This window comes from Cupressus sempervirens, chromosome 10 (genome assembly GCF_028749045.1).
Source record: "Cupressus sempervirens isolate cs-2001-9-10 chromosome 10, ASM2874904v1, whole genome shotgun sequence".
Taxonomy (NCBI): domain Eukaryota; kingdom Viridiplantae; phylum Streptophyta; class Pinopsida; order Cupressales; family Cupressaceae; genus Cupressus; species Cupressus sempervirens.
Genome location: NC_143127.1, coordinates 646,909,057 through 646,922,659, shown reverse-complemented (window position 1 = coordinate 646,922,659; position 13,603 = coordinate 646,909,057). Strand labels below are relative to the sequence as shown.

The 13,603-nt window shown below is 33.9% G+C and overlaps 1 pseudogene; it reads right to left on the bottom strand.

The window, feature by feature from the left end:
- The window catches only part of LOC149535486 (F-box/LRR-repeat protein At1g67190-like), a 103,985-nt pseudogene extending 91,646 nt beyond the window's left edge, over positions 1 to 12,339 (bottom strand).
- Positions 12,340 to 13,603: the final 1,264 nt, after the last annotated feature.

Below are 13,603 nucleotides of genomic sequence, written 5' to 3'. Positions count from 1 at the left end.
TTGTAGGAACATAAAAATGACAACATGATCTAAACCATCTCAACCAAAGAGACATCATGCTCCATATGAACATACTATAACATGTCAAACCTCTATATGTATATAAAGAGTATACCATGACATAAAAATAAAACCATCCTAAAACCAAGGATAACATGTCAAATGAAAGCATAAACCACACCTTTACAAAGAATCCCATTCGTCCTCAAGATGCAAACATCTCCACACACCATGAAGAAAACCATCTTCACATACCATGAAGAATCATCTCCACACCATGAAGATAACAAGTGTACCATGCAAATGTCAAAGACACTTCTATAGCAATAGGATTTTAGACAAACCTCCAACATCTGCAAACACTCAATAAATATATATCAATGCCAACAAATCCTACTCAACCATGGTACCAAGTCACTTACAACATCATAAAATCTATCTCCTACATGAAGATCCTACAGGTCTACACTCACACAACCAAAGTGTCAATACCAAGATCTCCAAATCCAAGAAGGTACAAACCAAACCAAGAACTAATTCTACACTGTCACCTCATCACTGTCACAAGATCTCACTAAAATATGTATCCAAGCTATCCATGACATCATGATAGAAAAATCATCCTCTAACCATGAGAATCAACCAAGGCATCAAAATATCAAAGAGCTCAAAGTGCACAACATGAGCTACTCAAAAGAAATCAAATAACCATGATCTTCAACCAAGAAGATATACCATCATAAGAAAATCAGGAATCCAAACAATGAATATCAAGGATGCACTTGTATATCAAACTATGTCATGCCAAAAACCATGGCACCATGATCACATCCATGAACTGAGAAACTAACTCTCAATATGTCCAACTTGTTAGCATAAAATAGTCAACCACAATCCTCCACCATGATTGCACTTGGTAACAACATCTCATCCCTTCTACATGAAGAAAAAATCAAAAAACAATTTGACTTAGGACATAGATAACCAAAATACAAGCCACCAATCTGAATATGCATCAATAATGAAAGATCAATGGGCAAAGACAAACCATAACCAAGTCATAAATGCAACCTATAAGTACAGACCACTTACAACACTACACAACTTGTAGACAAAATAAGTCATCATACATATTCAAATCAAATACTGATAACCATATCATCATGAGACCAATCTGAAATATGAACTAAGTATACAATGACATCAAATCTTAAATCTCCAAACATACAATGTTATAAACTCACAATGCTACCATTGTCAATGTATACCAAAACCTATTTAGATTAATATAACACCAAATAAACCATGCCAAACCTACACTAACTCTAAATCAATATGTAGAGGTCTCCAAAAGATTTCTATTAACTACTCAAAGTCCAAAATCTGACTCCATATGCCCAAGTTAAGCCCTAATTTGTGCTCAAAATAAAAAACATCTATATTTTGGGCTCTTAATACCTAAAAAAATGTCAAAATCACAAAACAAAATTTACACCAAATTGTAGTGCTTTGAATTAGCTTTCCAATGCTTATAAGATGTCTGAAATCTGATATCTTGAGAGAAAGTTCTGGTTGTTTTACTAAGATAGTCTTTTACCATTTTCACTGTGATTTTTTTTGTGACAAAATTTTTGATGGGATTAAATTTGATGGCCATCACAGGATGAAACTAATTTTTTTTTCATTTCCTTTGAACATGGCCAAACTAGGGCATATTACATGTCAAAATTTATGCAAACATCGACCCAGATCCAATGGTGAAGTCTGTTTTTGTTCAGGAGGTCATTTCTACAAGCTCCCCCTAAAACCTTCATTTAAATGAAACATTTGAAATATCCCATCATAACAACAAATCCAAAACCCTTTGATCTATAAAAAAAACTCATATATCTTGCCCTTTCTTTCATCCTGTCATGCATTCCTATGGATTCAATCTAGGGCTACAATAATAAAACCATAGCTCTGATACCACTTGTAAGGAAACTTGTAATAAAGAATATAACCATTTCCACATAACCCATAATAGTTCTAAAATAAATATACAATTAAAATCCACATGCAAGAGAATAGACAACATACCCACAAAAATGTGACACAAGATATACCCTAGAAAATTCTCATTGAGGAAAAAATCCAACACCAAAAACATCCATCACCATGTATTATTCAACAAAAAACCATTTTAATACAACCATTGAAGCCTTCAAAGCCATAGCCACAACCAAGAAATCCATGTGAAAAAGCATGAATCCGCATATCCCATGCCATGTTTACAACCTTCACAAATGCTTCATTGGCTAACCTATCAAGCCTTGTCTCACTCAACTCTTGCCTTTTTCCCTTTTGTCTTCTCATCCTCTACAACTACTCTTGTGGCTTCTTAAATAGTAGCAAGTTCCAAAAAACCACCAAGTGGTATTACATAAACCATGTGCTACCTAACCCATTGACCACACATTTAATATTGAAAATTTAATTCTTTCCCCAATATTAAATAATTACATAAAACATTATTACAATGTTACAATACAACTCATCAAGTATATCCCTTGGAAATATTTACATGTTGCACATCCATCTAGGTGAAATATTACATAATAAAATAAAATAATACAATATATTAATATTATGCAATGTGTGTAACACCCATTGTCTCAAAAATAATAGCACTGTTAGCTCATAGTCTATACAAAACATTACACATGTGACTCCAGGTCTTGTGCACCCACTAACATGTCCGCTTGATTGTCCTCTATCACTAATTGACTATGCATCACCTCATTACATCTTGGCTAAAATATATAATACAAACATTAGAAATTGCTAAATAGATGCTTTGTTTCAACCCTGCTTATAGTAAATCAAACATAACTTCCATACATCTTTGACTCAGACTTTTTCCTCTTAGCCACATCATCAGGGAACTCTTAGGAACATGTCCTTAATTAAACATCACTTAACCCTTACTTAGTTATTGAGAAACATAATATCTCTGACTGCTATTCTTCCAATCTCTACATAAACCATACTATGTTGTCATCAATAACAAACACAATCATGAATGCAACATGTCAATGTTCTACAATGCTCAAGATAATCCTTAAAAGTAGTATCATTAGAATTCATGCTGACAATCTCCCACTTTGGTATTGATGGCAACATAGATGAAAAAATAGCTAAGTTCTAAGAATACCAAGTAATACTATGATGCTGCTATCCTCATCAACTCAAATCCTCTTCATCAATCAAGTATGAAATCTTCCTGCTTCCTTTCATGCATCTTTCTAAATATCTCTAAAGAGATATCTCTCCCCCATTACTTTGGAGTTCTTCCATACCTATTTTTCCTTAGGCCTTGGGAAGTGTTTTCCATGCATATCTCTATCTCATTGACATCAAATTCAAAGGTGTCAAACTCAATATTTGTTGTTACATACCAATTGCTAACCAGTGCTCCAAGTCATTAACTAGCTTGAGTGTCCAAAGATAGTGTTCAATACCAAATATCAAATACCAAGAGTCCTTAATGACTCAGTACATACTAGATAATCCCCCCAGACAGGAAGTATCATAATTTAGTCTAATCAAATAATAGTGCTCTATACCACTAGACTAATGCACTCTCTGCATCTCCTACTCCGAAGTAGCCAAGGACATAACCCCAAGAATACCTCTCAAGTACTCAATAGTATCTTTAGGAAAAGGATTCATAAAGATATCTATAATCTCATCCTTAGTACTTACATACTCCAATCTGATATCCTTTTCTACTACTTTCTCTCTCAGCACATGATACTCAATAGATATATGTTTTATTTTAAAATGAAATACATTATTCTTAGACATACTTGTTGTACTTGTGTTATCATAGTAAATTATAATAGGTTCTTCAATCTCAATCTTGCTATCCTTCAATATTTTCTTTATCCACATAACTTGGTTACAGTTATTTGCTGCTACAACATACTCTACCTTGGTTGTACTCTAAGATATAAAATCTTGCTTCTTACTAGACCAAGAAACCAATATTCCTCCAAGAAAGAATGCTCAACCACTGGTGCTCTTTCTGTCATCCATACTGCCTGCCCAATCAACATTAGTATATGCACACAAAGTGAAATCATTTGATATGTCATACTAAATTCCATAGTCATATGTCCCTTTTAGATATCTAAATATTCTCTTCACTACTACAAAATGATATTCATTAGGATCAGCTTGGAATAGAGCTACAATCCCAACTACATTTTCTATATCTAGTCTGGTATGAGTTAGATACTACAAACCTCCAATCATTGATCTATACTTATTCTTCTGTACTACATGTGTTTCATCTTTGTTAGATAACTTATGACCAATTATCATAGGTGTGCCAACAGGTTTGCAACTTTCTAAACCAAACCTTTTTAACAAATCTCTTAGGTACTTAGTTTATGAAATAAATATTCTATCATTATTTTTTGCAATCTGCAATCCCAAGAAAAACTTAATTTCTCCTATCATGCTTATTTTAAATTCATTATTCATCTCTTTAGCAAATTTATCACTAGGTTCATCATTGCTCCAAAAATGATGTCATCTATTGGATACAATTGGTCAATTGTGTGTTGTATTTGATGTTACACAAATGTCATATCATTTGCACTCAGTATATGTCAAGCTCACTTAAGCAGTGAAGATAGTTCTTAGTGTCTAGCGAGTGTTTCTGTATTTGCCTAGTTTAGAAAGTAGTGTCTACCAAGTTCACTCAGGCATCAAAGGAAAAGTTGTAGAAAGCAAGTGTTAACCAAGCTCCCTTGGGTAATGAAGGAAAGTTAGATGGAGCTAGTGCTAATAGAGCTCACTCGGCTACCAAAGGACTTTCATAAGTTTGCAATGTTAACCAAGCTTCTATTGGTTAACAAAGGAAATTGTTTCAGAGTCAGTTTCTATTGAGCTGGGTTGGCTAATGAAGGATTTTTTTATTTTGTTGTATTAAGCTTAATTGATTTATTTATTGATTCTAGTTGACTAAGGTGATGAATATTGATTATTTTAAGTTGTATTTGAGTTGACTTGACAAAGTAGAAGATATAAGTATAAGGTCAAGTTGTGGTTTCAAAGTGTGTGTGAATAGTGTAAGTAAGTGTGCAAATTATGATGTGATTAAAGATCTAATGATGAGCAGAGGATGTATATTTTAAGGATAAGTAGAATATCCTTTTGAAGCAACAGAGCCATATTCGATCAAGAAGGATCAAGTACAAGCTAGAACAAAGATCTAAAATCAGCAAAGTAGTTATAGTCAAATCAAGTCATCTCATTGTTACTCTCTAACCATTATAGAAGTGATCTAAATCTACTAACAGAGTTGGCTTAACAACTATTTGCAAATCCTCTAACAAGGTAACAATTTCATTGAATTGTTCTCAAAAACTCTAACTAGGCCACTCCTAATAGGGTGATTAAATCATTTAATAGGGTCACACCTAATAGTGTGTTTTGTAACCTTTAACAGGGTTGGCTCCTAACAGGGCTCACTTTAGAAGAGTGCAAATCAATAACTAGTTGCTATTGGTGGTTTTTACCAAATTGGGTTTCCACATTAAATCTTGGTGTCAAATGTTTTCATGCTATTTTCTTTATGAGTTTCCAACTAAGTTAAAATAATGGTAATCATAGATAGCATATAAATATTTATTTGTTAATCATTTATTGAGCTAATCCAATTATTAACGAGTTACAACATTCTGTGTGTATTTCCTGAGCTACAATAGTAATTAATTATCTATTTTCTTTTTGTACTAACATCTAAGGGATCTAAGATTTATTTTTGTAGTAACTAATTCACCCCTCCCCTCTTAGTTACTCCTCTTGTATTTCCAACAATTGGTATCAGAGATTTTGGTGCTTGCAGAGAAGGTTTCAAGGACCTAAGCTAAAGAGTAGAATGTCTTACAATAGAGAGATTCCCAAGCTGAATAGAGACAATTTTGCAGCATGGCAAGGACTTATGAGATTACATCTAGCTACCATCAATGATTTAGGTTGTAAGTATCTTGATGTTGAATATAAGACTCCAACTTGAACATTATTAGTTAAAGATGATTACATCTAGCTACCATCAATGATTTAGGTTGTTAGTATCTTGATGTTGAATATAAGACTCCCACTTGAACATTATTAGTTAAAGATGATTACATTTAGCTACCATCAAATTTAGGTTGTAAGTATCTTGATGTTGAATATAAGAATCCCACTTGAACATTATTAGTTGAAGACATTGCTAAAAAGAAGAATCATAATATCATGATGATTGATATTGCATCTGCTCTTAGTTATGCTGAATTTGATGAGGTAAAAGATTGTTAAAGTGCTTTTGCAATCTGGAACAAATTGAACGATATCTATGGAGAAGATAACAATGTAAGAAGAGCCAAAGTAGAAATCCTTAGAGGAGAATTTCATTAAATGAAAATGAGAGAAGATGAAAACATTGAAAAATACGTGGAAAGGATCAAGGCTGGTGTAAGTGCAATCAAATCATCTAGAGGAGACATCAAGAAGGAAATTGTTGTAAGTAAAGTACTCATACCTCTCCTTCCCATTTATGCAATTAGAGTATCTACTATTCAAGAAATGAGATGTGATCCAAATAATAAGATAGGTTTGGATGCTCTAGTTGGAAGATTAATAGCTTTTGAGTTAGACAATTATGATAACTATGTTCCTGCTTCAAAGAATATTGAATCTGCATTTAAAGCAAAACTCTCACTCAAAGAAAAGAGTAAAAAGTAAAAATCCAGTCAATCAAGAAGTGGAGAAAATGGATCATCAGAAGAAAGTTTACATAGTGATCTTGAAGTTGTTGAAGCCCTGCTTGCAAAGAAGTATTCCAAAGGAAGAGGATAGTACAAGGGTAAAGCTCCTTTGATCTACTTTTCTTATGAAGAAATTGGCCACATTGCTGCTAGGTGCCCAAACAAGGAAATTAAGAATGAGAAGAAAAGCAATAAGCATAAAGGCAAGGAATCCAAGAACTACAAGAGCTTTAAGGATAAAGGTAAGAAATCTTATTTTATGGCTAAAGATTCTGATAACAGTGAAGATGAAATGGTATATATAGCTGTGAAAGATGAATCTAATGATGGAGTCAAGATGGCACTTAACTCTCTTATTAGAAAAAAATGATATATGGATTATTCACAGTGGCTGCTCACATCATATGACTAGAGACAAAACAAAATTTGAGCATATGGAATATTATGATGGAGTTAGTGTAAGATTTGGAAATAATGAACCTTGTAACATAAAAGGAAAATGATGTATCTTGTTGATTAAAGAACTTATATGTGACAATGCTTATTGGGTTGAAGGAATAAAGTATAATCTACTAAGTGTGGCATAGCTGAACAACATTGGATTCAAGGTAGAATTTATGAATGGATAGGCCAAACTATTGGATGTGAAATGAAATTTGGTTGGTTCTAGCATGAAAAAAAAAGATAATCTATTTTATCTTGATCTCAATCATTGTTCATGTTTTATTGTTCAAGTGGAGGATAGCTAATTATGGAAAAAAAGGCTATGTTATGTGAATTTTGATAATCTTGTTAAGATAAGAAAACATAAAAGAGTAAGAGGTATTCCTAGTTTGAAGAAGCGTGACATGAGTCTATGCAAGAATTGCCAAATTGGTAAGATGGGAAAGATAAGCTTCAAAAGAAATGACTATCATTCAGAAGAAGTCTTGGAAATTTTTCATATAGAATTATGTGAACCTATTACGATAGAAAGTTATAGTGGAGAAAAGTTTTTCATTCTCTTTATGGATGACTATTCTAGAATGATGATAGTAATGTATCTAAAAGAAAAATTAGAAGCCTTTCAAAAATTCAAATGATATTTGGCAAGAGTAGAAAAAGAAACTAAAAAGAAGTTGAAATGACTAAGATTAGACAGAGGTGATGAATTCATCTCCCATGAATTCAATAATTTTTGCATTGAAAGAGGGATCAAAAGACAAGTATCAGCCCTTAGTACACTATAATAGAATGGTATAGCAGAAAGAAGAAATAGATCTATCATGGATTGTGCAAGAACCCTGATGATTGAAAAAAATGTTGCCCTCAAATACTGGAAGGAAGCTATCAGCACTTCAGTTCATGCCTTGAATAGAGTTTAGTTGAAGAAAGATTCAAACAAGACACCTTATCAGCTATGGTATGGCTACAAACCTAATTTAAGTTGCTTGAAAGTATTTGGTAGCAATTGTTACATATTGAAAGAATTTAGAAAAGGAAAATTTGATGTAAAAGGTGATGAAGGCATATTTCTAGGATACTCCTATAGAAGTAAATCATATAGATGTTTGAATTTGTCTACTCACAAAATTATAAAGAGTGCACATGTTAGAATTGATGAATATGCAGAAAAGAGTGAACAAGAAAGCAACAAGGAACCTGAAGACTATAAAATATTTGTTTACTATGAACTTGATAGTCTACCAAACCTATCTAAGAGAAAAGAAGCTTCATCTTCAAGTTCCCAACAACTCCTATAATTACCAAGTTGTAGATAGCACAACCCAAGCTGCAAGGACTTGAGTCACATTAGAGGCTACTGAGCTAGTTCAAACTAAGCTTGATGGAACTGAGTCACAGATAGAAGGACCCAAAACTAAAATTCAAGAAGAAGATGCTGGAACTCATTCAAAAACCAAGGAGCTTATGTTAGCAAGATATGTTAGAAGACATCATGCACTTGGTTAGATTGACCCGCCTCACAATAGGTATATAATAATAATGCTCTAGGCCATGTTTAGGAATAATGTATTCAATCTAAGGATTATTTTTCACACTATGAGGTGCATTTAATCTTATCAACCTAGGGACGTATACTTGAAATGGTCAGCATAGTATGTGCACTAGGTCTCTTAATGAGTCACTATGCTTATGCTGTAAGAAAGTAAAATGGAAGGAAAAGAACTTACACTATTGCTGCAGGAAACTAACACACTTAATTCTATGAATACTGAAAATATAATGAAAGGCTAACAAATATTCCAACTCAGTTCATCCACTATAATTGTTCTCATAGATGCTGCAGGAACATTCATGACATGTGATGCTACAGGAAGGAACTTACAATTTCTACTTACAATACTAAAAATGTTTGGAAATAGATCTATACTATCCTAATCTAATCCACCTCCCAAGTGGCCCCCCTTGGTCGACTTCAACTAAACTACTAACACAAGATAGAAGCCAAAAATTATTTCATTACATTTTAGAAATGTATTACATGGAAACAATACATAAAATTGTAAAAACACAACTTGATGTAAAAGTTAACAATCTATTCTTAGAAACTTTCTCCTTCTAACTAACTAAACTAACATGCTTGGTCTAATTCCTATATATAGGAGATCGATAGTTATTTTGAAATAGAAAAGTAAATAACCTAACTATAAACCTGCAAGAGAGAAAGAAGGAAAATAACAACTCAAGGTGGGGAGAAGAGATAATAGCTTAAGGTGGGAATAATAAAGTCCAAACAACCACTTGCCATAATAATAAATGCAGAGAATGCAGCAAGTCTTCATAGCTCCTCCATGCTCGCTACTGTGTCCTTTGGAACTGTTATGACTTTTCTCCATTGTGGTTACATCTCAACATTCTTTTCTCCTTGAATGCTATTGGCTGTCTTCAAGGTTCATCTTTGAATTCTTCCAATCATCTTCAACTTCATTGTTGACAGGTTAGTTACAATGCAAAGATAATTGCAAATAAGCATTTTCAGATTAAATTCAAATATAAGAACACACATTTTTGATAATTATATGAAATATTGCATCATCATATATATGATATTGGAAAAAGATGACATACTATCTACCCATAGGTTAATCATTGGTTTAGGTAAACATAGGTTCACAAATGTCTTGATGTAAATGAAATAGAGTACTAACAAAGTGTTTAAAAACTATCATGAAATAGAGGCAATAATTAGCCTCATCATTTGCCCCCAAAATTGATGCTTGTCCTCAAGCATGGAATTTCCTAGTCAATGACTTAAATTCCCCCACTTCTTCTCTTCCTTTCCTATTGCTCTTGAAGGTATAGTAGAATCCTCATGTTCTTTCCCAAACCTCCCTTCTATTGTCCTCCTATAGCTTGTCAAGTTTTTCAGCATTAATGTTATATAAAGGCCACATGAGCATTGGAGGTTGCATAGTGAGTGGGCACCATAATTTAGGTCTAGCCTATTTTCCTAGTTCTAGATACTTTGGAGCTTGGTAAAGGGAAACTTCCAGGTTGGTGGGACTATGTGGCTCTAACCTTTTAAGTGACTCAGATAATCTATCCTATCTACTTCTAGCACCAATCATAGCTCTCTAGAAAGAAAAGCAGGGAAAGATTCTATCCATTACTCCCTTGTTCTTATCCCCATAAGTTAACCTAAACCAGTCCCTAAGAACTTCTTCTAGTTTGCTACATTTTACTCTTAATGGTAGGGGTTTTGTCCTTTCCTTGTTTTTGTAATTGTTCAGATATCTATCTTAGTTTGCTTCATTAGACATCTAGGACATCAAAGCTCTTAAATTTATATCCCCTTTATAGAGTAAAGGGTTCCATTGGGTTTCTAAAGGGATAACAAAATTATGCACATATAATTTATAGAGGAAATTCTACTGCCAGGATGGCAGAGTCTGATATAAACCATAAAATTCCTAGGCTGATTTAAATTTTGCATTTACATTCTTAAGGCTTAGCATGAGTTGGAATAAGATAAATTTTTCTTTTAAATAGAGAGCATAAATTCATGGCAGCAGTTTACAAGCAAGTTCTTGATCAACCAATTTGAGGGTATGATCCATCCTCTATTTTTGATTTGCCAACTACTCTTTCAAATCTATAATTTTTGCATTTAGAGACACTATATCTTTCTTCATTATTTTCCTCTCCTCTTCCCACAAGGCCTTAGCAAACATATGTTGTCCAAACAACTGAAAAGGGAGTTTCTACAAGCTAATGGAACCACTGTCTTCTTCATGGTTTCTTTTCCTCTTTCTCTATTCCCTCCATAATTGTTCTACAATTTCAATAAACCATGTTGATTTATAGGGAACTAGGGTAGTGTTTGGATAAACTTGTTTAGGAACTATTTCATCCCTACAGCTCGAAGTACCTAGTTGGCCTACTGGGGTATCATTTAGATTTTCATTAACCTCAACCCTACATTCCTCATTAGGGTTTTCAAGAATGTTTTCAATTTTAGGGTGAGGAGGAGAGTGATCAGGAACAATCTGTATAGGGGATTCTTTAGTAGATATCTTGGATGAGGGGGATTCTTTGGAAATTTGTCCTCTCATTCTAGGACTTCTTCTTACAGGGGTTTCTTCTAGTATCACAACCTTCTACCTACCTCTTCCTTTTGGTGTCTCTGCTATAGGAGTAATTGCTATAGGACCCTTCTTAGTTCTCTTTTGTCTCACAATTGTAGGGTTTGGCTCTTCTTTTACTGGAATAGAGATTTCTTCTTGCAATTTTCATGTTCTCTTTGTTTGACTAGAGATAGGTTTTTGGGATTCTTGAATAGGTGAAGGCATAGTCTCTTGCACATTTTCTTGCACATTCAATATGTTCATTAGTGGGAACTACATTCTCCTCACTAGGCTATTCATGAAGGGAAGCCTAGGGTTGTAAGGCTTTAGCTTGGAAAAATTTCATCCATGACAAGGGAGAAACATCCTTAAGTGACCTTTCTATGAGTAATTTAATTAGGGCATGATGGGTGATGGAATTGTATTTTCCCTTTTGAGTTTCTTCTGCACTAATACACAACATATTGTACAAGAAATTGGGGACATTAACTGACATTAACTGGATGATTATGTCTTATACAACTGAGCAATTTAAAATGATGTGCACGTAAATATGAAAATTTTCCTTTGCATGTGAGGTACCTAATAATGTGCATGGCTAGTTCATTGTATGGTGGCATTAGTGACATTCTTTTACAACCTTTCTTAGTAATATCCATCTGAGGGTTAGTTGGTATAACAAACTGAGCTCTAGCTAATCTGGCATCATGAGTGTTGGGATACTGTTCTCCTATCACCGGTAACCCAGTAACTTTTTCTATACACTCCTCTATAGCAACCACTATTAAGCCCCATTCAAAAGCTTCCCCTTCATCAAACATTCTTGTGAATTTTGTGGCTACTTCTTCATCATATATAGTTAAACTTGAAAAGTATCCTAACTAGTTGCATGCATTAAGTCTCCTCACAACTTCTACATTTGAGAGAAAAATGGTATGCTCCACTGGTTCTTACCTCTGCAATTGTCCACCCATTCTGCTTAAACACTTTCACTATCTGCACTACTCGCACTATTTTCTCCTTACAAATTTAGGCTTCTTTTTTTGTTTTGCAAACCATTTTCACATTTCATTTGATAGGTAATTAATGCCATAATAATTTTTTATGAGCAATAATATGGCTTTAATGAGAGTAAATCATGGAAGTGTGTGAAAATCATCCAAAAATGGGTTCAAATCACTTAGAATTTAAACACAAGTCACTAGTACATTTGAGGTCATTTTTCAACCAAAAATTTTGACCATCAATTAATAAGGTTTTGATTGGTCAGATTATAGAAGGAAAAATTTCTTATTTTTAAAAATCTAAGCCTGTGTTGGTCAAAATTTTGACCAACACAGGCTTAACTTTAACATACAAAATTGTTTTCAATTTCATTGATGTTGAGCGCATGAAGTAGTTGGAGCTACAGAACCTTGGGTTGACCCATGCTAGTGTTGCTTGCTTTCCCACCGCTGGCTCCTCAATTGTAACACTGGACTCCATCTCTCACATCTGGCTCTAAATCTACCACTTTTTGCACTTAAATTGGTATTTACCTCATACATTTTTTATGTTTTCATATGTTTAGTTGATTATTTCATTTATTCCAGTGGTTTGAGTTGTCTCACACTTAGGCACTTACACTAAATATGGCATGCTCTTCTTTCATGAGGTTTATTGAAAACCTAAAGCCTTCCACCGGTAATGTCATTAGATTGAATTATGTTGCACATTTTACTATTACAAAATGCCATTTACATCCCCTAATCTTGTCAATCTCACACCATACTACCCTATTATAGAGGGCTAGTTGAAGGAGACGCTTCACATTTTACTTTCAACCCATGAACCCCTTGAAGATTGCTTCACAGATGTCCAATGCTTGCAGAACTACATTGAATAGAACACCTTTTTTACAAGGAAAAAATGTCCTTCCATTTTGTTACTCACAAGTAATTTGCCTTTGGTGTGTATCCTAGTCATAGGTTGTTGAGTGTTCTACCTTGCCTAAATTTGGTCTTGTTTTTGGGCTTCTTCCTCTTGGATCTAAGACACCTTGGGGCATATCTTTGAAAGGGTTTTTGAAATGTTAGTGATTTTTGTGTTAGAAATGTGTAGAAGGATGTTCCCTTGGAGCTTATCTTTTGATGCCCTAATTTAGCCTTTCATGATCCTTACCTTGGTGTTTGAAGTACTCCCCCCCCCTAAGTGCATTGTTCAAAATTGTAGTTGAAAAGAGGGTTTCCCTTGAAACCC